This window comes from Trichomycterus rosablanca, chromosome 6 (genome assembly GCF_030014385.1).
Source record: "Trichomycterus rosablanca isolate fTriRos1 chromosome 6, fTriRos1.hap1, whole genome shotgun sequence".
In the NCBI taxonomy this organism is placed as follows: Eukaryota; Metazoa; Chordata; class Actinopteri; order Siluriformes; family Trichomycteridae; genus Trichomycterus; species Trichomycterus rosablanca.
The window spans coordinates 20,313,114-20,336,855 of NC_085993.1; the positions used below are offsets into that span (position 1 = coordinate 20,313,114).

Consider the following 23,742-nt stretch of genomic DNA (forward strand, 5'->3'; position numbering starts at 1 on the left):
TTTCATTGTACTGTACAACTGTATATGTATATATGACAAATAAAGTATATCTTCTTCTTCTTCTTCTTAATGTTACCCTTCACATATACGCAAGTCACCCATGCCGATTACCTTAAGGCACCACCTTACCATAACCTACAATGGATTTATCTAATAGATGGATTTCTGCATAGATTGATGTATGCCCCACTTTGCATAATAAAAGTTTCAAGTTGCATTACTTGATGCAGTGGTGAACTATGTTAAGTGACAAGAGATCACCAAAGTACAGTGGTAACTTGTAACTCAACGTCCCCTAAACTCAAGACCTTTGAAACTCAACGCCCTTTGTCGAGAAATTTGTACCCTTAAACTCAACGTTTCCCTTAAACTCAACGTGTGCTGCTTTGTTCAGTGCTCGGCTTGAGTGGTGCGGTAAAACGTCATCAAAGTGCGAATATGAGACGAATATACATTTGTGTGGAATAACCGGCAAACTTTTAAACTTGTGTTATAGCTCAGGGTTCTGAGAAATTGTACGAATCAGCTTTTCCGAGAGAGTCTAAAATGCTCATCATTAAATAAATGTAACAATGTATAAAAAACGACATAGAAACACTAAACTGCTCTTAATTATTACTGCTTATAAGTTCTCTCCACGATTAAGAAGCATAAGAAAACAATTAAGTAAAGATAAAGAGCAGGTTTTATTGTATTTATTGATTTGTATCAGTTTTCAGTTGTTTTTTTTATATTATATTTGTGTTATTTTCAGTGTACAAGTGTCAAAAACAACCACATTATTTTACATGAACCTAAAATATATGCAGTTCCACGGGACCATGGAACGCATTAACAGGTTTCCCATATATCCTTGAGGCTAAAAAAAAACTTAAAAAACTCAACACCTTAAAAACTTGACGCCACTCCCAGAACCAATTGACATTGAGTTTTTAAGGTACCACTGTATTCCAAAGTACTCTCACAACAAATCACAGTTTATTTATTGTTTTTGTCATTTTACAAAATGTTCCAACTGCAAATGAGGTTTGATATTCTTAGACCAAAATATTGTTTTATGTATTTTAATTGTCATATAGGATTTCTTCTAGTAAAAAAACAGCAGCATAAATGTAATGATATGGCAGTAATGAAAATAGCTACGGGGAAAATCTTCTTTACAGACCTACATCATTAGTTTAGCACAAACGTTGTGGCTGCCTATCTGTTGAGGGTTTGTGTGTGTGTGTGTGTGTGTGTGTGTGTGTGTGTGTGTAAGCATGTGTAAGCAATCTTGGTGGTACACAGGAGGGTACAAACACTGGTATGTGACGGTAATGCATAAAAGTGGGCTATTGCTGACACATTGCTTCTGTGGCCTCTTTACTGTAAATGCAGTCGGTAACTCCCCTATGCTGACTAAAGCTGAATGAAATTGGTGAAAATTAATAATTATTGTGATATGAGTTCAAAACAACACCTAACCAATAATTACAAACCCTAACTGCAGAAAATATGTTACAACATGTCAGATGCTTAGATAAACTAAAAGCTGTGGTTTATAAATTCTCTTCAACCTGAAATATGCCATTCCAGTAGAAGTTATATAATTATTTGGGTACTGATCCACATTTGCCATTCTCCTGTTATGCAAATCTTTATCTGTGTAACCAAAAAGAGATCGTGTTTGTGCTTTATAACGCACAATATTTTACTGCAATTCCATCAGAAAGATCAAAGGCTACAGACATTCGGTAGTAATGTTTTGCTTTGCCATTTCCGCACTTAGGTTTCCCCTGATCTTCTAATTCTTTTGATTATAATTAAAATCTAAAGTTTAAAAATATGGCCATCAAACGTTAAGGAGTGTTGTTCTGTAACTACTGGATTATTTGCTGAAACATTAGTGGTACTTTTTGTGTGTAAAAATAGATACCTAATAAAATACAAAATACAATCAAGTTGGTCGGCCAAAACATTAAAAGTCAGTAAAACAAAGGCTTAAGAGATTAATAAATCCCAGATTCGAGTTTGTATCGAAAAAGTTAAACTTTTCTGTAAATGGGGTTTAGGTTTATACATTCTTTTAAAAATCATAAAATGTGACTGCATAAGTGATGACTTCCTTTCATTGCCTGTAAAACCCCAGTCAATCAGTTCTGGTGCAACCACTGCCAGAAGAAGTCACATACTTAGTTGAATGGAGAGTCAAGAAAGTCAAAATCACAAGTCAATTTTACAATATTCATAATGCATAAATGATAGCGTGTACATAATTACTTTGCATCAACTCTGAAAGTAAGATCGAAAAGATTTGAGTAAAAACCTGATGACATACCTTTTTCAGTTGTTCTGACACGATTGGCATTTCATTCTTCCTATTAAAATTCAGCAAAGCATTAAAGGAGGAGCCGTCGGATGGCTTTCCTAACCTAAAATATCAAACAGCAGAGAAACAGAAAGAAAGATAGTGAGATATGCAGATGAACATCAGCAAATTACAAACAGGAATAGATACCATTTTCTTAAGGCGGGGGGTGTCCCTTAAAATTACACAACCCACATAAACACGGCTGACTCAAACAGATAGGAAAAAACACACAAACGTGATCAAATACAACCACAAACTAATTCCAAGAGTTCTTAGAGCGACCTAAATGCATCTAAACGCTGGCCAACATTCATTTTCTCCTCTAACCAGTTTACCACTTTAAACTTTGGTGATATTTACTAATCAAATAATGAGCTAAAATCTGCACTGCATTTGCAAGTAATGCCACTGAATTTCAGGCCAACTCATAACTATAGAAGCCGTCTACAAACTGATAGTCAAGAATTCTCCTGAAAGTTGTCAGTGTAAGAAAGTGAAACGTAGCCTTGACATATCTGTATGGCCTACCAGATTTCCATATTAAAATGACTCTTGCAGTGGTCAGCATTTAGTCAAGTGCTCTTATTAAGACAGAGGAAGTGATAGTAAGAATAAAAAAAAGGAGAAAAGACAAAGACACTGCGACAGCCATTTATTAGGCTGATGGGTGTTTTAATGACATTTTGATGGTTGAAGATCACTGCCAACCACCATCACATGCTGGGCATCACACTCCCACAGTGATTACTATATTTTAGATCCCACCTACGCCTTTTAATGCTCAACCATTGCACACAAAACAATCCTAAAATATCATTTTATGTATGAAAATGCTAGAAGCAACATCAAAATAACAGCTAGAACGCCTCCACAGAATTCAAGCAGGTGGAATTTCAATATACACCAACACTGTTAGCAAGGGACTCTGTGCAGCCGAGACAGATTCTTGCCCTCTCTATTACCTCCAACCCTTTATCCACTGTGCTTATAACAGCTCCAGATAAGAGCAGTCTGATTAGCGGGTCACGTTCCTCATCAGGGAAAAATATGCAGAACGTGGGCCTCTCCAGTATTTATGAAGCAGACATTATGTGGTGGACAGGCAAGGGTGATAAAAAGAAAAATAAAGAGAGAGACACCAAAGAACTGCAATATAAACATACACTGGAATAAATCATAGGCATGTTCATTTTTTACACTATTATCAGAATGAATTATAAATATAATTTAAATAACAGCTTGAGTAAAAAAGTATCTAGCAAAATGATAGCAAGCAGCGTTACTCATTTTACAGGATCATATTTAGAAAAGAAAGCACTGGTGATCATATAAAATAGAATAAAACTTAGAATCATAAACAAACTGAGATGAAGACATCTAGATTTGTGTTAAATTTAAAACAGCTTTCTAGTAATTACACATCTGTTCTGTATAGTGTTAGGAAGACAGGTAATGAGGAGATCAGATCAAGATAAATTCAGCATTTTGTCATGGAAGGGTGACACTGGCTATATGAGTGGGCCTGAAAGGCTTCTCTCCACACAGGTTTATAGAAGACCATGAACCCCATCAAAACAAAGAGCAAACTAAGGAACTAGTTTGTGTTGGACAAAATGACAAGCTGAATTACTACCAAGTTCTAACCTATTAATTACTAATCATCATTAGATTTTTGTTCTGTTGTAGCTCAATACCTGTGTGCAAATATTAGATGCATGTTTCTGAGCTTGTTTCATAGCTTTTTTTTTCTAATGTATAGAAACAAGAGGTGACTGCATTGCTCATAAATGTGTTTCACTCTGTAACTGTTGTTCCGGAAGCTTTTAAGTCATCTGCTATTCTCTATATTCTTTATACTTTATTTATTATTAGTCTGAAAGCATTTTGTCAAATCATGTTTGGTGCACATGCTTAGAGACTTGTGGTGTACTAAACTTTCCACTGTTAAATCAAACCAGTTGCACCCTAGCTGTTCCATTCAAGTGTTTTTTTTTTTTTTTTTTCCCTTGAGGAATTAGGAAGCTTGTTCAACGTGACTGCTACTTGTTACTTAAAAATTTGCAGCATTAACATTGTTGCCACAAAGATGAGAACAATTTATTGATTTTTATAATTCATTTTAACAATATTTAAGCAATTGGTGTGGCAACACCTAAACTTAATTATTGAGACTTTAAATTAATACCCTTAGCGTTGAAATGGGGTGTTTGTTTAGCAAGCTCATGGTGAAGTGTCCACATACTTTTGGACATAGGGTAAATATACACTAAATGGACAAAAGTTAACATTTTTACTAACCTTTACTAATTACTGAGGTTAGGTGTTACAACCACACCCACTGTCAACAGGTGTATAAAATCAGGTATTTTAAATAAATTATATGCATCTGTGTGGCAACAGTTTGGGAAAGGTCCATTTCCTAAACCTGTGCACAAAGCCAGGTCCAAAAACACATGGGCTGCGTCTGAAATCGCATACTTAATCAGTACGTACTAGAACCAAGGCAGTGCGCACTGCTCAGCCGATAAAGCAGTAAGCACGCAACCTCAGGCGTACTACGCCCGCTATCTTACCAATGTCACGTGATGCATGAGGCTACATCGCCACAGTTATAACAATTTTAATATCAGACTAAATTAATTATGTTGTTCTCCACAAAGCCACTCATAACATTACTCAGGCTTGTACTTATTCATAAATTTTTTTGTCTTACTCCACCCTCCGCCATCTTTCTTCTACGCTACAAATGCCTTTGCTGCTCCAGTTAAATTATGGGACAGACTGTCAGACCGCAAGTGTGCATTGTTTGTGTACTTAAAAATGGCTGCCTATGCAGTAGGTCATCCGAGTACTTTTCGCATACTGTTTAATGAATACTATGTATTCGGACACACTAGCCGCTCTCTCATACTGCTTTTGCGTACTGTTTAGTATGGAAGTATGCGATTTTGGACGGAGCCATAGATTGCTACGTTTAGTGTGGATAGATTCCAGTGACCTGCTTGGAACCTTAACAGAACAGACAGACTTTTATTAAAATCACAATTACTACTGTTTTAAAGCTTGTTTTTCAGAAAAAAAAGCCACTGGCACACATCATATCAAATAAAATGCATTACTCATTTTGACTGAAAAAGCAATATCAACAAAGTGTTTCTTTTGCACACACAGCCTTTCTCACACTCTTGACCTGCTGGTACAGAGAAAAAGGCTGGGGAAGAGCTGTGTGATTTACAGGCTTTCCTTAAGACCTGATGACAAGGTTAGAGGGTCGGAACAGACATTTAAAGGTCAGTGTGTGGCCGACTGGGGACAATTACTTGCTGTGGTGGCTAAGTGGACACTTGATTAAATACATCGGTGCTGGGAATGCCACAGACTCGCCAATACCAATCCCCAGAGCCACTTAGAATAAAAGACCCTAGTGATGGGTTTGCCTTTATGGGCAGAATTCATCTTGCTTTGCGCATTAGCTAAGATAAAAAAAGAAACATGATAAAAGGTTATTCTTTGAATAATCTAGTGAGGTACATTACCAGATTTCGTTACGCACTATGGAGTAGCAAACGCAAGGTGATGTTTTGTGAAATTAGCATGCCAGTTAATCTCAGTGTGAGGTTCTTTTGTTCCCGTGCGTGCATGACAAGTGTTTCAGGTTTGGCATACTTTATAGTGGTGTACAAGCTGTGAAACAAATGTGATGCAGAGATGTGCAGGGCATAATTAGGTTTATAATTTAGTGTTTGTTTCCATGACAGGTTGTTGTTTAAAACTTTATGCAATCCCGTTGACATCATTTTTAAAAGGTCATAATAGGCATGTCCTGACAGAATTTCATTCACACTTTTGACTGAACATCAGAGTGAATAATAAACAACAATCACACCACAGTCATGCCTGTGTGAATAACAGCTTAACATTCTAAAGAAGACTAATTCTTTTATAATAGCATGTAAAACTCGAAAGAGTTTTTGAAACTGTTAGGTGGACCCTGGTTGTGCACAAGTACTGTCAATGTGAGATTACTAAATCAGGCAAACTAAATGATGAACTGATCTTTACAGTTCAGTTTACAAGATACTACCTTGCTAAAGCACTTTTGTTCTTACACACTTGTCATTCCACTTTACCTGCCTAAAACAGACACACCTTTCATTTATGGAATGTTTATTCATAACATTTATTTACTTAGTTTTGGGCAACTTCCCTTCCCTTATACAGTAATGGAAACCAGATATTAAAAACTTTTTAGCATTTTTAGTAACATAGTTTTTATATTCCAAATACAGCTGCATTATCATTTATATAAACAAACACTAATTATTTTAGATTTGTACCATAATTAAATAACTTGACATTAATAAAATGTCTTCAAAGCTTTCTATTACAACTTTTACCAGATATAACAATAACAAAAATAACAGTATATATGACTGTGTGTGTGTGTGTGTGTGTGTGTGTGGGGTATGACATAGTGGTAGTGTGTTAGTGTGTGTTGTGCTGGTATGAGTGGATCAGACACAGCAGCGCTACTGGAGTTTTAAAATGTCGTGTCCACTCACTGTCCACTCTATTAGACACTCCTACCTAGTTGGTCCACCTTGTAGATGTAAAGTCAGAGATGATCGCACATCTATTGCTGCTGTTTGAGTCGGTCATCTTCTAGACCTTCATCAGTGGTCACAGGACGCTGCCCACGGGGCGCTGTTGGCAGAACTACAAAGTGCTTCTATATGGTAAGTGGAGCTGATAAAATGGACAATGTGTGTAGAAACAAGGAGGTGGTTTTAATGTTATGGCTGATGGGTGTGTGTGTGTGTGTGTATATATATATATATCGGCGATCACTTAAACGTTTGGTGAAATCAAATCATAGAAAAACTACAGCAGAACTCAGGGATATGTTTAATAGTGAAAGTAAGAGCATTTCCACATGCAATCTTTGGGATGTGCTAGAGAAGACTTTGGAGAAGACCAAATCTCCCATCATCAATACAAGATCTTGGGGAAAAATTAATGCAACTCTGGACAGAAATAAATGTTGTGACATTGCAGAAGCTTGTGGAAATTATGCCACAGCGAATGCGTGCCGTAATCAAAGCTAAAGGCGTGTGTTAGTGTGTGTGACCTTTTTTTTGGCCAGGCAGTGTACGTATACATACGTATATACAGCACTTAATATTAAGTTTGCACAATATACATTTTATACATCCTTGCAAATTGTTCAGTAACTCATTTTAATTCACACAGTTTACTGGACAGTAGTGAGAAATATTTACTTCTTATATATACTTTGATTGGTTTAACACAGTATTGACCATCCGGAAAATGTGCCAGTGGTTAAAAAAAAAAATCAAATTTATTTCTGGAGAACTGTTCCTAGTAAATACTTACTGCATAACAACTAAACTGCTTGACCTGTTGTGCCTTTATTTTCCCAAGTGAATTAATAGCTCTTTATAAAAACACTTGCGTACTACTGTCTTTTTTCAGAAAAAAAGTCAAGTGACCCCAAACCCTAATGGTTAGGTGTAGTTGTGAAGATTAAATGAAGAAAAGAAGTAGAAATTGCAGTAGAGCAGGCAAGAGTCCTAGCTGCACCATACAGACATGAAGGGGGTAAGGACCAGAAGAAGAACACACTAAAACCTTTGTAACCCCTTATTATAACAAGGCCTGGGGCAAAGAGCAGTGGCAGTGTGTCCAAAATTAGGTGCCAGCATCCATCAAGAAGAGGTTCAGTAAAGCAGTGGCAATAAGACATCAAGAAGCTTGTCAAAAGAATCAGATCCTGTAGACTGACCTGTGGTGTACGAAGCCACACAATTTTAAATTCTCACATCAGGCAGTTCACAAAGTTCACAGCAGTTAGTCCAATCTGCACTGCTAGGGTTTAAAAAAAAATACACCACAGCAAGGTTCTTCTCCCAAAAAAAGAGAGCCCTTGAGCAAAGTCTAAGTAGGCTCCAGGGAAATGTTGGTATTGCTGACAGTGCAACCAAGTGACAATAACCATTGGAGATTTTCAGTGCAAATAATAACAAGGCAGAGCTTGGATCTGAACAAGCTGATTTTTTTTTCTTTCGGCTGCTCCAATATACAGGGGTCGCTACAGTGGATCTGCCCGCATACAAGACTTTTTTTTTTTTTTTTTTTTACTCCAAACACCCTTCTTGACAGAACCCTCCTATTTCTATCCAGGCTTGGGACCGGCATTAATAGCACACTGAAAAGTGTGCATACCAATGGCTAGGCTGTTTCGGGCATGTGTCTGAGGGGGGTGGCCTAGCCATTGAGTGGTACACTCTCAGTGCCGGTTTTATAGATAAGGAGGGTTTCATCAGGGGGTATCTGGTGTAAAAACTGGTATGCGGACCAGAATTATCTGCTGGTTATATTTTTTATTAGTAATCATTTCATTAGTTAGCATTTTTATTACTTTTCATTTTACATATTTAGTATTTATATTTAGTATATAATTAAATTTTACTCACTCATTTAACCGCTTATCCATTTAGGGTCGTTTGGGTGCTGGAGCCTGTCCCAGCTTTTTCAATGGGTGCAGGGCACACAGTAACACCCTGGACGGGGCGCCAGTCCATGGCAGGGCAGACACACAGACACACAGACACACAGACACACAGACACACACCTATAGGGCAATTCAGTGTCTCCAATTAACCTGACTGCATGTTTTTGAACTGTGGGAGGAACCCGGAGCTCCTGGAGGAAACCCACACAGAAAGGACCCGGAGTGCCCCATCTGGGGCTTGAACCCAGGACCTTCTTGCTGTGAGGCGACAGTGCTACCCATTAAGCCACTGTGCCACCCTAATCTAATTTTAAATTAACCAAATTTCCTTTAGGCCACCCAAAGAGGATAGGTCCCTATTGAGTCTGGTTCTTCTAAGATTTTATCCTTATAATATTTACGAAGTTTTTTTTTTCTTCATACCTTTGCCCTGGGCTTGTTTTAGACCAGGAATATGTAAAGTTACTCTTAGTAAAGAGCAAATTCAGTTTTCAAAACCAGCACCAGTAATGCGATAGAAAAAGGCTAAATAATCTTAACTCTAAAACAGATCCTTTGGAAACATGTATTATTCAAGAAAGGCCTCTAACATAAAATATAAGAATCTTAAAATTATTCAAAAGCATAGACAAACTATTTTTATATCATAACTTCACTAAAATCCATCGAGACCTTTGCTTTCAGTTATATTGTGAAACTTACTACACATTCTATGTGTTTGTTTGATGACATACAGTATAATGTATATATGTTCAATGTCAACAAATACATACTTGTTATTCTAATATACCATGATGCCAAAACATTTCATACAGTGGCAGCTCAGAAATGAAAATACTGGACTATCAATCGGAAGGCTGGGCCCCTCAATTGACTGCACTGCATTCAGTCCTGTGTCCACTATTGTTTGCTTATTATTGTTTATTAGGATTTTAACGTCATGTTTTACCTGTGTCCACTAAATGCTGTTTATACTCCTGCATGAAACAGTGGTGTATGTGGAAGAAAATAGAAAGTAAATTTGTCTACACCAAAGAAAACTGTTCCACCATTAATTAATTAATTAATTAAAGCTGTTGAATGATAGAATTAAACGAATTTTTGCATCACCAAAAGTAGATAAATAATTTGCCATTGTAATAAAGCATTTTAATCTGAGAGATTGTTAAATTGTGTTTTAATAAGGCAATGGTTTTGGAAAGGCAAAATGAGGCACAAATTAAGCTTTTGGATTTCCTGACCTCAAACCCCATAAAGAATATGTAAATATGTGCTTTGAATAGTCAAGTCTGTGCCAGAAAACATAGATGGTTAAACCCAATCTGTTGTACCAGATGCCGATAGATGGTTATCAAAAGTCTGATCAAGGTAAATGGAGCTAAGGGACATTGTAACCAAACATTAGGTGTGCTGTATGTAATAAACCAAATAATATTAAGTATACCAGCCACGCTTACTGGCCAAAAGTATCTGGACACCTGGCAACAGACTTGTTGAGCACAACAGTCTCTACTATTCTGGGAAGGCTTTCCACAAGTTATTGGAGTGCCTTTGTGAGGTCAAGCACTGATGTCAGACATAAAGGTCTCGCTCGGAAACAATGTTCCAATTTATCCCAAAGTTGTTTAATGGGATTGAGTTCCTCAACACCAAACCAGTCAAACTACTCTTTATTGGACCCTACTTTGCGCACATGGCCATAGTCCTGATGGAACATGAAAGGACCATGCCACCAAGTTAACAGCAGATAATTATTTTATACACCAATATATGGCAATTGGAGTGGCTGGAACACCTGAACTGAACCTGAAAAAATTAGCAGGGGTATATACATACTTCTGGCCACGTGTATGGACAGAAATGTTTAAAAGCTTTCAAATTTCTCATTATCATTACAATTAAAAGCAGAAGAACATCCAGTATTAAACCAGGACAGGCCTCAATTATCTCATCTAGAGATATTTAGGTCAGTCAGCCCAATATTTAGTTCAGACCTACATGCTTCATATAAGACAGTTAAAAGGGCAGGCATTAAAAGTTCCAGGTTGTGTTATACATTGTGGTTTTCATCGATGACATTATGTAAACACATTTCCTTAAACAAAGACAAGCCAGTATATCAGATACTAATTATGTGTATCTTGTAAACAAGCAAAGGCATGTTTTTTTGTTTTTTTTAAGGTAAGGTGACCTGCGATTATCAAATTTACATAATCAACTTATGACCTTTCTAAAAACAATTCAATGTTTTCCACCCAAGTACCCTGCAACTATTATGCTTAATTTGTCATACACTTACTATAACTTAATAAATTGTATTTGACAGCTGGTGTTGCTGCACAGCCGTATTATATGGATGAGGTTTTGTAAAGAGTTTGGCAAGTTTACCTTACCTGTTTGAGTAATAATTTAAATATAAAAAAGACTTAAAAATTACCCCAAGGTCTAAGTGAGTGCAAATGAGGGAGTCACTGTAATTCCAGAGTGAATTTCTGTTTTAAGGCTGGAAGTACTAAGCTGTTCGCAGCAGTTTTTTCTTTCTTTACATGCAATTTGGTCGCATTAAGAGTAAAAAAAATTTGTATGATATTGGCATGTAGGTCAAACTGAACTGTTTACCCACCATGTACATAAAAAGATGAAAAGACAGTGCCTTTTTTCCTTATACATACACAAATGATGTAGGAAAAAACAGTCCTAGTAAAAAAGTCAAAACTGGCTGCTGCAAATTGCCTCTTTTTTCATTTATTTTAATTTCATTAAGCACTAAAACCTGGTTAGGGTCACGGCAGGTCCGGTTCCACTGGGAAACACTGGGCACAGGGCAGGAATACCCTAAACAAAGCGCTAATTAATTGCAGGGCTTCCAGCTACACAGTCTCAGACATAACCAACCATGTCTGTGAAAACACCAGATCAGCCAATAGCACTGCTGAGATCCAGGTTTAAATTTGGTTTTGAATTTAATACTACTCATAAACGTTCTGTATTTATAAGAACTGATCATGATTCTACTCTTTTTGTATGAGCAAGTAAATTCTGTTTACAATAATGTTTAAAAAAAACATAACATCTGAAAACATCTGAAGATTTGTATGTAATGTTTAACGGCTGGAAGTACACCTGCATATGAACACAAAGTGACTTTGTATATACACAATAACTGTGTATAGAATCATCCACTTACTTGCTGGCTACAGAAAGCCAAAAAATAACCAAAAGCAACTGATTTAACAACTGTGTGCTGTTAAAAAGGACACATGACCATTTCAAATTACAAAAGTAAACAGCAAAAGTTCTTTTAATTGAAGGACTGATCCAGAGAGATGGCACACAAATGGATGGCAAAATCAGACAGAAAGTAAAGAGATAGTAAAAAAAAAACAAGAGCAAAAAGGAGAATGAGAAAGTAAACTCAAACTAAATTAAATTATAATTAAAATGAAATAGCAAATCATTTATTCATTCATTGTTTGTTTTAAACCCAATTTATCCTGCTCAGAGTCACGGTGGGTCTGATTCATTGGGGGAAAGACAGGAAACACCTCGAACAACTCGCCAGTCGATCACAGGGCAGACACACACACACATTCATTCACACTTACATTTAGGGCAATTGTAGTGGCTTCAATTAACCTGTCTGCATGTCTTTGGACTTTTGGGAAGAAAGCAGAACACCTGGAGGACACACACAGAGACACGTGGAGAACATGCAAACTCCACACAGAGTTCCTAATTTTTTTAGTGCAACCACATTGCCAAAATCCATTAACCAATAAAAACATGTTTTGAAGGGGTAAAAATTGTTACTACACTTATAAATTGTAATTGGCAATGACAACCAACACTGAAACAGCCCATTCCATAGCACATGCAAAGATGCAACTAAAAATGAAGTACTATGCAGCAGGAAAAATGTAACTACTGTATCCTAAAATACGTACAAGAATAATTCCAGATACAAGAAATGTAAAACAACAGGGTGCATACGGGGTCAGCAAAGAAAAACATTTTGCAAAATGACATCTAGGTGTGGCATTATTTGTTAAGTGATAAATTATTTATTCAAATTTTGACACTACTGATGGAATCATGCCAAAGTAAAGGATTCAGTAACTTAAATTCAGACTTACATCTGGAACTAAAATTGCCCCAAGTGTGAGTGTGTGTGTGTAAATGTGTGAATGTGTGTGTATGCGCGTCTGCCATGTGATGAACTGGCGACCTGTCCGTGGTATTTCCTGGCTTTTGCCTTATAATTTTTTTTAAATGATTCACACAGCAAACTCCTTTACACTATTAGACTACACAAAAAGGACATGAGTGATTCAAAAGAAGGGGGAAAATATTTAGGCCTATAAAAGCAAATAGGTGCATAGAAAAAGCAAGTACAATATTTCTTTAAAGCCTTCTCTTCCTTTTCTGATTCATTTAGGGATGTGTTTTTCCCTCTTACCAGGTTTTAAAACATTTAAGCAAATGGCAGACTATCAGCAGACAGACATATGCTAAACGGGAGCTAACTAACAAGCTCTCAATTGACCCATCACTTGGTGCTGGTGGCATAGTTGTCCCAGTGAAGAATTTGATAACAAAGCGAGCATTAGGCGAGCACCATCTGGGTTCCACTTATTTAAGGCTGGCATGGCATGTCCCGCAGCAGCCATGTTCTAATGGGGGTAAGGGGTGGGTTGGGAATAAATTGCATGATTTATTTAACATTTATTTTCCAATGTATCCATTAAAAAGCCATGACCATAATTTTGTTACTCCAACTGCTAGTTGACATAGTCAGCCAAATAATACACTGTGTAGGTCACAAGGCTGATAAAGGATAGAGCAATACATAATGTAATTTTACATAGCATGTTTCAACAAAGCATCAGCATTAACAGCCAACAAACATGATTACAGTACTAATAGACAACCAACGAATACTGCGATTACAGTGCCAAATTCCTCCTAACTGTGGGGTGTCATTCAGGACTGGTGTACTTGCTTGTAGATAACAGCTTAACTGGAGCAGAAATGAGGAAGTCTGTGTGTAGGAAAGGCAATTATACAGCTACCAGACTGACACGCCCTAAATATGATGTGAAAGTGAAAATTCTAAAAAGAGAGAAAGCAATTAACCTACTCTCAGCGAGCATCTGTATGATGCGTTCTGGAACCTGTTTTCTTGTACTCTGTCTCAATGTTTACACTCGGCCTGTCGAAGATTTTCCATTTTCATCCCAAGTGAGTCGCATTGCCGCAGTGTGTTTTTAGTCATTGCGATGCAGCGTGGTACTACAAAAAATAGAAGAAAGGGCACTCGACATGTTTAACCCATGTCATGAACTCACTCAAACTGAAAATGGGTGTTGCCAAGACTGATGATACTTTTTTGAAGACTCTAATACAGCCATTCATATCCAAAACCCTCTTTTTAATGTCACTTCATGAGTATGTAGAAAACTTCCTGCACCTCTGCATGCAGTTAAGCCAAATTGAAATCAAGCCTCATTGTGTAATGAACTGTAATTGCGCCAATCAAGCATCTTACATTAAGTCGATCTTAATTTGCACCAAATGGGTCCAAGGGCCTAAACACCACTTTTCTTCATGCAATATTAAATCATTCAGTTGAGCAACTCAATTTTAAGTTTGGAGGCTGCGCTGATCAATTGCTCAACACCTTAACAGATTATGCATTATGTTTGCACTTATAACATGAAAATGCTTTTAGGATAATATCCAACTATTCACACTAGTGACCTTGATATTGCATTTTTGAAAGAACAACACTAATGGGACTTTATTTTGGCAAACAGCACAAGCAAACATCTAATTTTGACCTTGAGGAAGACTATTTATTAAAGGATAAACAGTTTTTTTTTCTTTATCAGATAAAGCTGCACACGCACATCAACCACAAACAACAAAAAGTCACACAACACACAACTTGTTTATGCAGACAGGTCTGGCATGAAAAGTTAAACAATCTTAACCAAAAAAAGAAAACAGTGAAACTATTGGTACTTTGCAGTAAAGCTAAACAAATTTGTCATTAATAATAAAATGTAGGCTTTTAAAATACATTCAGATAATAAATAAACTACACTAGATGTATTACTTTTATCTAAGCGTATCTAACACTTGTGACTAACACTTATATTCTGTTCTGTGTTTGTTTTTTAAAACATCACCTGCTAGCTCAAAATTAATATATTATAATATCATTTAACTTTGTGATATGACCTTTGTTTGCTTGTTGTAAGTTGCAGCCAATGGCTTTTTTGTGCCTGTGTCTAAATGTACCACTGCCAATCATTGTGGTGGTAGTATTATGCTCAAAAAGTGGATGAAATAGGGAATAATCAGTACTGCCTAAACTTTTTCAACAACAGTCAGTTTCAACTGGATGTTTAAACAAGACAATGACTATTAAATAAACACTTTAATACTTGGCTGAATTAGGCTTCAATTAATCTGTTGAAATGGGCCTCAAGTTTTAACTTTATTTACATTTATAATTAGGGATGTCCCGATCACGTTTTTTTGTTCCCGATCCCGATCCCGATCTTTAATTTTGATCCCGATCCGATACCAATTCTCAAACCGATACTTGTATTTTCTAGATATTGTCTAGATAAGAACAAGATAACACTGTTTACACAGTGCACACTTCAAGTACATAACAGTTATTCAAATTAATCCAATGTACAGTACATGTTTAACAACTGAATAGCTCTGCAGTGCTGTAGGAAAAAATTGCCTGCATCCAAGCTATTGCTTAATGTTCTTTTACAAAATAAAAGTAAACAAACCTAGTGCAGCATTGTAGTAAAAATGAAGTGAGATAATTACAGTTTCACTTTGAACTTTATATTCAAAGAACATAATTCTGTTTAATGCAGTGATGCACTCAAAATGAACAAAAATCTCCACTCACAAGTGGTGTAGCAGCTTAACTTGAATATAAAAAAAACAAATAAGTTACTTAACAGCATTACAGTAAAACCTGAATACCAAAATAAAATGGAAAGTCACTCTTTTGTTATGAAGGAAAGCCAGTTCTTAAAGTGCTTGTATTGTGACAATGGTTTGATGGACGGGTCTACGCAAAGTGAGTGTGTTTTGACCCTTTGGGGCTTCCATAGTGCATGGGATAGCGTGCTCGGCTCTGGCTGTCCGCTATTCGAAACAGAATAAGTTAATAAAGTGTTTTGCTGCCGACAATTTGTGAATATACCGTGTATTTTATTTCTTTATTAAGCGAGTGCATCGCTACGACGCTCGGTTACATAACTAAGCCAATCAGAGTGCTTGATACTGAGATGTCGTTCAGTCTTGTAACACGTAAACTCGTAAAAGCTGTATGTTATGGTCCTGAAGTTTTCATACTCAGATTTAAAGTTATTGTTTTGTAAACCGGAGTGATCCTCGACTCACACACCATATAAATAGTAAAATTCTACAGTAATGAACGCAGCTCTGCTACTACCGACTCATGAAACGATCGCATTACAGACATTACACCGCTGTTGGACACGTTTCACTTTCCAATTTAAAGTATTTCCACACAGCGGACATGCTGACGTAAAACAAAAGATCGGGTTATGATCAGCATTAGTAAAGCCGATTTCCGATCAGTTAAAAATGCCTTGATCTGTGAGATCGGATCGGGACATCCCTATTTATAATTCTACCAAACAGAATGGTCAAAGATCCAGCATTAGTGCCCAGATATACAAATACTCTGTTGACTGAATGGGCACAAATTCCCACAGACATGCTTCAAAGTGTTTTGAGAAGCTTTCTCAGAAGGGTGGCTGTTGTTATAGCTGAAATAAATCATAGGTCACTCTATTTTAATACCATTTGTTTTCAGATTGGATTGGATTTCCAACAAGCTCATGGCCAGATGTCCAAATAATTATGACATCCCCAGCTGTTCTTCATACTGAAAGTCAAGTTATCAGGGCACCCTAGCAAACAGTCTACGTAATTTTGCTGGCAAATGCTAATTCTCTACCTGGACGCTGACAGCTGTGCTGCTACACCCTTCCATGAAGGTTTCATAGAGATCATGCAAACACAGTGTGTGCTTTAGCCCAAACTGCAACTGAACATATAAACCCCTTTACTAAAGCCTTAAATAACAGCGATCTGTAGCTTCAATTAAAGTGCATTGGGCAAAAACTGCAAAGTATGTCGTTGAAGTAAAGTACCTACACTAATTACATCTTGCCTATTACCATTCCTCAGATAGTGGTATGCATTTACCAAATAAACAAGCAAAGTCAAACCTGGTGTCAAAAGAGACACATAATTTTATATTAAAACATGAATAAGAACATCAAAGAAATGTTCTGTCAGATTAGAATGCTTTGAATTTATCATAAAACTTGATTGCATTTAGTGTTTGCTGTGCTAATTAATATACTGTACATGCACTGATCAGGTCGTTAATATATACAAACCTGGGTCCTAATTAAATGTGTTATTATTGTGGACACATTGCTATTGAAACACTAGGGAAAATATTAATCCCTCAGAGGCTACTTAACACACATCTTTTACACAAATACACACAAAGACTGAAAAGCTCAAAAGACAAGACAAAAATACACATTAATCACGTACTCAACATTAACATATTTTTCATTCCACCTCCAGCAATCCCTCCTATGACATCCAAAACCAGACACTCAAGAGCTTAGATCTTACAGTTCTAATGTCTTATTATGCCCACTGCCATAGTGCTTTTTCAAGAGCGAACATTTCATGATCAAAGCAAGTTTTCCTGCACCACGGGATGATCAAGCAGCCAAGTCCTGCCGTGTTAAATCACTTGTCTAGGTAGACATCAGATTCCACACCACAACACAGAAAAAGCAGAGACGATAATACAGCCTTCAACAGGAATATAATAAATGTATTTCAATTATAAGACTTATGACATTAGGAAAAATGGAAACAAAAACACACAGCCATAAGTTGCAAAATCCTTTTGATCTGCATTCAGTTGAAAACAGAACAAATACAAAATAATACATTTGTATTTTATATTTATATTATATATACACTCATATAATATAATATAATTAGGGCTGTCAAACGATTAAAAATTTTAATCGCGATTAATCTCAGAATTTCATATAGTTAATCGCGATTAATCGCATTAAATAAAATCTGTGTAAATGTTATAGAAAACAAGGTTTTTTAAGTGAAATGTGAAAAGTGGACGTTTCTACACGAAGTGAGTGTGTTTTGACCCTTTTGGGGCTTCCATAGTTCATGGACTAGCGTGCTTGACTCCGGTATTCAGTGCCGTAACAGATTAAGTTAATGAAGTGTTTTGCTCCCGATAACTTGTGAATATAGCGTGTATTTATTTCTTTATTATGCAAGTGCATCCCTACGACGCTCAGTTATATTATTTTAACAAACCGCAAATGAAAAACGGTGGCAAGTCCGACATTAAAACGTTTGTTCTACCAGTCAAGTGTCAACATGAACTAGAATTTGCGTTAACGGCACTATTTTTTTTAATCGCGTTAAATTGAGATTGCGTTAATGCGTTATTATCGCGTTAACTTCGACAGCCCTAAATATAATATAACATAATATATATATATATCAGTGGCGGCTGCTGGTCTTTCAAAGAGGGGAAGCTCATTGTCGGCTTACATCATAAAATTTGTCAATTTATTTACACATAAATTCTGCCCTCTGTTCCTTTTACAAGAGAATGGCCTGAAATGGGTTGCAGTTTGTCTTTCGACTTCACTCGCAAAATCCGCGATAGGACTGAAGCTCCTAGTGATTAAGTGACTAATGAAGTGTATTGCTCTGGCAATACGAATGTCCCTATTTGTCATGCCAATAAAGCTTCTTTTGAGTTTGAGTTTGAAAAGTGACGGTGTAGCGCTCAAACGAGCTGTCAATCAAAACGGGATTCAGCCTTTCCACTGATCCTCCAATCATCTTGCAGAAGCTCAGCGTCCAGACCCGCCCACAGCCCCATTCACCCCCCGGAGACGCTCAGCGTCCGGGGGCGGGACAAAATGGAGGCATTTATCCAATGACCGACGAGTTTTGGAGCATAAAAAAAAAAAACTCAACGCAGTCCCATAGAAGTGAAGAGACGCTCAGCGTCTGCAGGCAAATGCATTGACGCTATGGGAATGTATGAGTTAAGTTAAGAAAATCGAGTCGATTTGTGATAATTAGCTGATTCTGAACAAACTCGTCTTCGAGATATACGTATTCTAACGCATTTGTAGTCGATGAAATGTTAACACAACTGTACATATTTGACCATTTAATCTTAGAGAAATCGCCACTGATTATATATATATATATATATATATATATATATATATATACACATACATATACATATATGTGTGTGTGTGTGCATATTATATGTGTGTGTGTATAAAATACATATAAATATATATAAAACAAATATAATATATAATGATCTATAATTATATGACTGTGACTATATGACTGTGTCCCTTCTCAGATCACTGTCTGAGGGTACTCATTACAGCTGCCTGTAAGTACCTCTAATTTAGCTGCTCCGAGGTTCTGGATATGAATCATTGTAAACTGTGTTTAATAGTGCTTCTCACATTTTAATACAAATAAGGGGTCTAATCTTCAGACAAGCCAGTCTAGCACCCAGTTGTACCACGTGCAAAGTGTTGCTTGCCACTGCTGAAACATGTATGTACCCCTCAGCATTAATGGTGTCTAAGTCTGGAGCCATATAAAAGATGTAATATTAGGAATAAAGCAGGACATGTGGCAAGTGAATAAACTGATTAAACTGCCATTTGGAACTAAGCCTCTGAATAACAGTACCATTATTACAATGACCATCAGCATTACAATAATATTAAATTAATTACAACCAAAATCTTTATACACCTGTTAGCGATGGGTGTGGCTAAAACACCTGCACTCAGTTATTAAGGAGTGTCCACATACTTATAGCAACAGAATGGTAAGCAGAAACACCTATTGTATTGTTAGGCAGCTAAAGGTACAATATCTAAGTGTGACTTTTATGAAGTATCAGCTGATAATGTAAGAGTTACATGGCTCAATACAAAATTAGGACTAAAGCATATGAATAAAACTTTAGCTTAACACCCTAAACAGAGGTCAGGCTGCTTTTGCCAAGGTCTATTTTTGCAAAAGGATGCTCACAAACTCTGTTCAGATATTACTTTTTCTTCTCTCGCTCACTCCTCCTTCTCTTTAAAGCAAGAAACGACCACAGCAGCTTTGTTTGATCTCCAGTATTTTCCTTAATCTGAGTTGTCAAGGTTTGCCTGTCAAATTTTGTTTACATTACAGACAAAAAGTGTTCTTTCTTACCCCCTTTTTCCTTCTTCACATTCTTTTTAACACAGTGACTAATCCTAAGAATTAAACTTAAGGCAGTTCAGGATGCTAATATTGTTTTCTTTTATTGTGCAGCACTGGTATAAATAAACTATCTTAGTATATTCAAATGCTTAATTCATATATTGAGGTTAATTTAAGTAACAAATTCAAATTAAGTGTTGGTCTGTTTAAATTTTTTAACACTGCAGCAATAAAACAACCATACATTGTTGATTCAAATAAAGCGACTCAGGAACAAATAAATTATATAACTGTTTTGTAAAAAAAAAAATTTTTTAAATAAAAACCATATTAAAGTAAGTATGCATTTAAAGCCATGGGCCTATCACAGTTATTACTTAACCTAATTCCAATTATTTTAGCTAATCCAGTTATTTAACTATTAGACTTATTAAATCTCCTCATATAAAATTCATATTTTATAACAAAAACGACAGAAGTGATAAACATGATGTTCAGACTTTCATTTATCTTTCATATTTATATTTTAGATAAATCACAGCAACATCATATTTAATTTATTATTTTTATTAAAAGTGCTCGGTCTATAACTATTTCATAATTGGACCAAAGTAATATTTAGGAATTTAGGCATCATTAGAATAGTGTTAGTACTTCAAAAGTGACAAATTCTAAAAAGGCCCCTTTAATGAATGATCAAAATTATGTGTATGAATTAATGATTTAACAATGATGACAGGCATGCAAAATCATAAGCTACACAGGGCTGACGCATTTTCTTCTCTGAACTGCCAAATATTAAAAACTATGCAAAAGTTGGGGTTTTTTTATGTACGATAAACATTCCTGATTAGACGTTGTAAGTTTTATATTGTGGTTGTTTATTATTTGAAATCTTTAAATACAAGGTTTTAAAGTGATTTACAAATTATAAAGTGTCTTTAATAATTCATATTATTATTATTATTATACAATAAATGGTTGATAGCTTGTTAAAAGGTGTGGCTCTGATGCTATTGCAGTATTCTTGACGCAAAAATATTATTTGTACAATGAAACTCAGGTGGTGCAGTATTTCTGATATGTGATTTCGGAAATAGTCTATGAATTTTCTTAAAAAGGCTCGGGTCATAATGAATTCTAAATTACAGAGATTTCTATTCAGCTGAAAGAAACTTAGAGATAAGTGTGAAGCATATATCCAGTTTTTACACTTCAGGACAGAGAACATAGGCAGTCAGGGTTGAGGATATAGACACAGCTACAGCTAAATGAATACAGAAGTTTTATGGGGTTTTTTTGTCATGTAAGACAAACACCTGTCTTGATCAGATGTGGTAAGTTTTGTATTGTTGTTTATTGTTTGTAATCTATAAATACAATGTTTAAAGTTATTTACAAACAACAAAGTATCCTTAATAATAATAAATATTCATATTATTATACAATAAATGGTTGATAGCTTGTTAAAAGGTGTGGCTCTGATTCTATTGCAGTATTCCTGACGCAAACATACTATTTGTGCAAGGTACAATAAAACTCACGTGGTGCAGTATTTCTTTTTAAAAGGGGTAGTATGTGATTTTGTGCATAGTCTATAAACTTTCTTAAAGGTATCAGGTCATACATGTTAAAAAGTGAATTCTAAATTACAGAGATTTTTATTCTGCTGAAAGAAACCTAGAGAAGTGTGAAGCATATTTCCAGTTTTTATACTTCAGGACAGAGAACAGAGGCAGAAGGGGTTGGAAATATAGACAGTGCTACAGCTAAATAAATGCAGTATTTTGTTTGTTTTGCCATGTAAGACAAACACCTGTCTTGATCAGATGTAGTAAGTTTTGTATTGTTGTTGTTTATTGTTTGTAATCTATAAATACAATGTTTAAAGTTATTTACAAACAACAAAGTATCCATAATAATAATAAAAATAATAAAAACTTTGTATTATTATACAATAAATGGTTGCAGTATTCTTGACGCAAACATATTATTTGTGCAAGGTATAATACAACTCAGGTGGTGCAGTATTTGTTTTTAAAAGGGGTAGTATGTGATTTTGTGCATAGTCTATAAACTTTCTTAAAGGTATCAGGTCATACATGTTAAAAAGTAAATTCTAAATTACAGAGATTTTTATTCTGCTGAAGCATATTTCCAGTTTTTATACTTCAGGACAGAGAACAGAGGCAGAAGGGGTTGAAAATATAGACAGTGCTACAGCTAAATAAATACAGAATTTGTGTTTGTTTTGCCATGTAAGACAAACACCTGTCTTGATCAGATGTGGTGAGTTTTATATTGTTGTTGTTTATTGTTTGAACTCTATAAATACAATGTTTAAAGTTATTTACAAACAATAAAGTATCTTTAATAATAATAATAAATATTATTATTATACAATAAATGGTTGATAGCTTGTTAAAAGGTGTGGCTCTGATGCTTTTGCAGTATTCTTGAGGCTATTTGCGCAAGGTACAATAACTCACGTGGTGTAGTATTTCTTTTAAAAGGGGTAGTATGTGATTTTGTGCATAGTCTATAAACTACTTCAATCTCCAGTTTTTACACTTCAGGACTGAGAACAGAGGCAGAAAGGGTTGAGGATCTATACACTGTACAGCTACATGAATACAGAGAGCGCATGTAAACCTTGAATATAAAGTTTTGTGCTTTTATTTAGTTTATTAATAATGCTGAATATCCTGAAGCATGACTGACTAAGCGACGTAAGGAGTGAGCAGCACTGTAACCACTGGATTACCTGCAGTGCAGCAGTTCAAGTGCACGAGTCGGTTTTCGCCACCTCTTCTCCTACGTGATAATATGCTAATGCTCAGTTGTGAGGGTTTGTTTTAGCTAACGAGTGAAACAACTCGTTAGCTCAAGGCTAACTTCCAAAAATAAAATAAAAATACCGCGTTAGCAACTAGAAATTTGAAAGAGGTCTTGAAATTTTAGTTTAAAAATAAATAGAACGTCTCTGGAGCGGTTTACCTGAGAGGAACTCGGTGTCACGTAGCAGCACTGCTCACGGTGTTTGTTTGAATGTTTGTTTGTTTGTTTACTCTTCGCACTTAACAACAACCAACTCATGTGAGGACAGAAAGTCAAACTTCAGCGACGTGTCCCAAAATATAAAGTGGAATTAAGTCAGAAAATAAGTGTTAAAAACTTACCGGGATATTACAGCGGTTTTGAAAGAGCCGCGGCTGCCGGAGTCGGTTGCGGGAAGATTTGAACTCTGGTCGACGGTGAATTTGCGTGCGCGCGTGTGTACAAAGCGTGATATAAAGCGCACTGTAAACAATATCACTCCGCTCTGGGACTAACTTTAATCGCCGAGTCGAGGATCCCCGCACCTCTCTGAACGGAAAACGCGTGCCGAAGCGGGCAAGCAGCACTTCTAACTGTGCTTACCTCGATTCTAGGAACGCGAGATCCTTTTTTAAGACTTACACTTTAATGCGGCCCGCAAAAGGGAAATAAAAGA

The 23,742-nt window shown here is 36.1% G+C and overlaps 1 protein-coding gene across 2 annotated transcripts in view; it reads right to left on the reverse strand.

Annotated features, from left to right (window-relative positions):
• The window catches only part of foxp1b (forkhead box P1b), a 323,816-nt gene extending 300,292 nt beyond the window's left edge, over positions 1-23,524 (reverse strand). Inside the window, exons 1-2 of one of the 2 annotated variants that reach the window (XM_062997542.1) lie at positions 23,429-23,524; positions 2,318-2,411 (exon numbers count right to left, since the gene is read on the reverse strand). The gene's annotated coding sequence lies outside the window, so the exon portion shown is untranslated. Of the gene's footprint in view, positions 1-2,317; positions 2,412-3,312; positions 3,359-23,428 lie in introns of those variants that run through there. The other variant, XM_062997543.1, reaches the window with a different exon arrangement.
• Between the last annotated feature and the right edge of the window lie 218 nt (positions 23,525-23,742).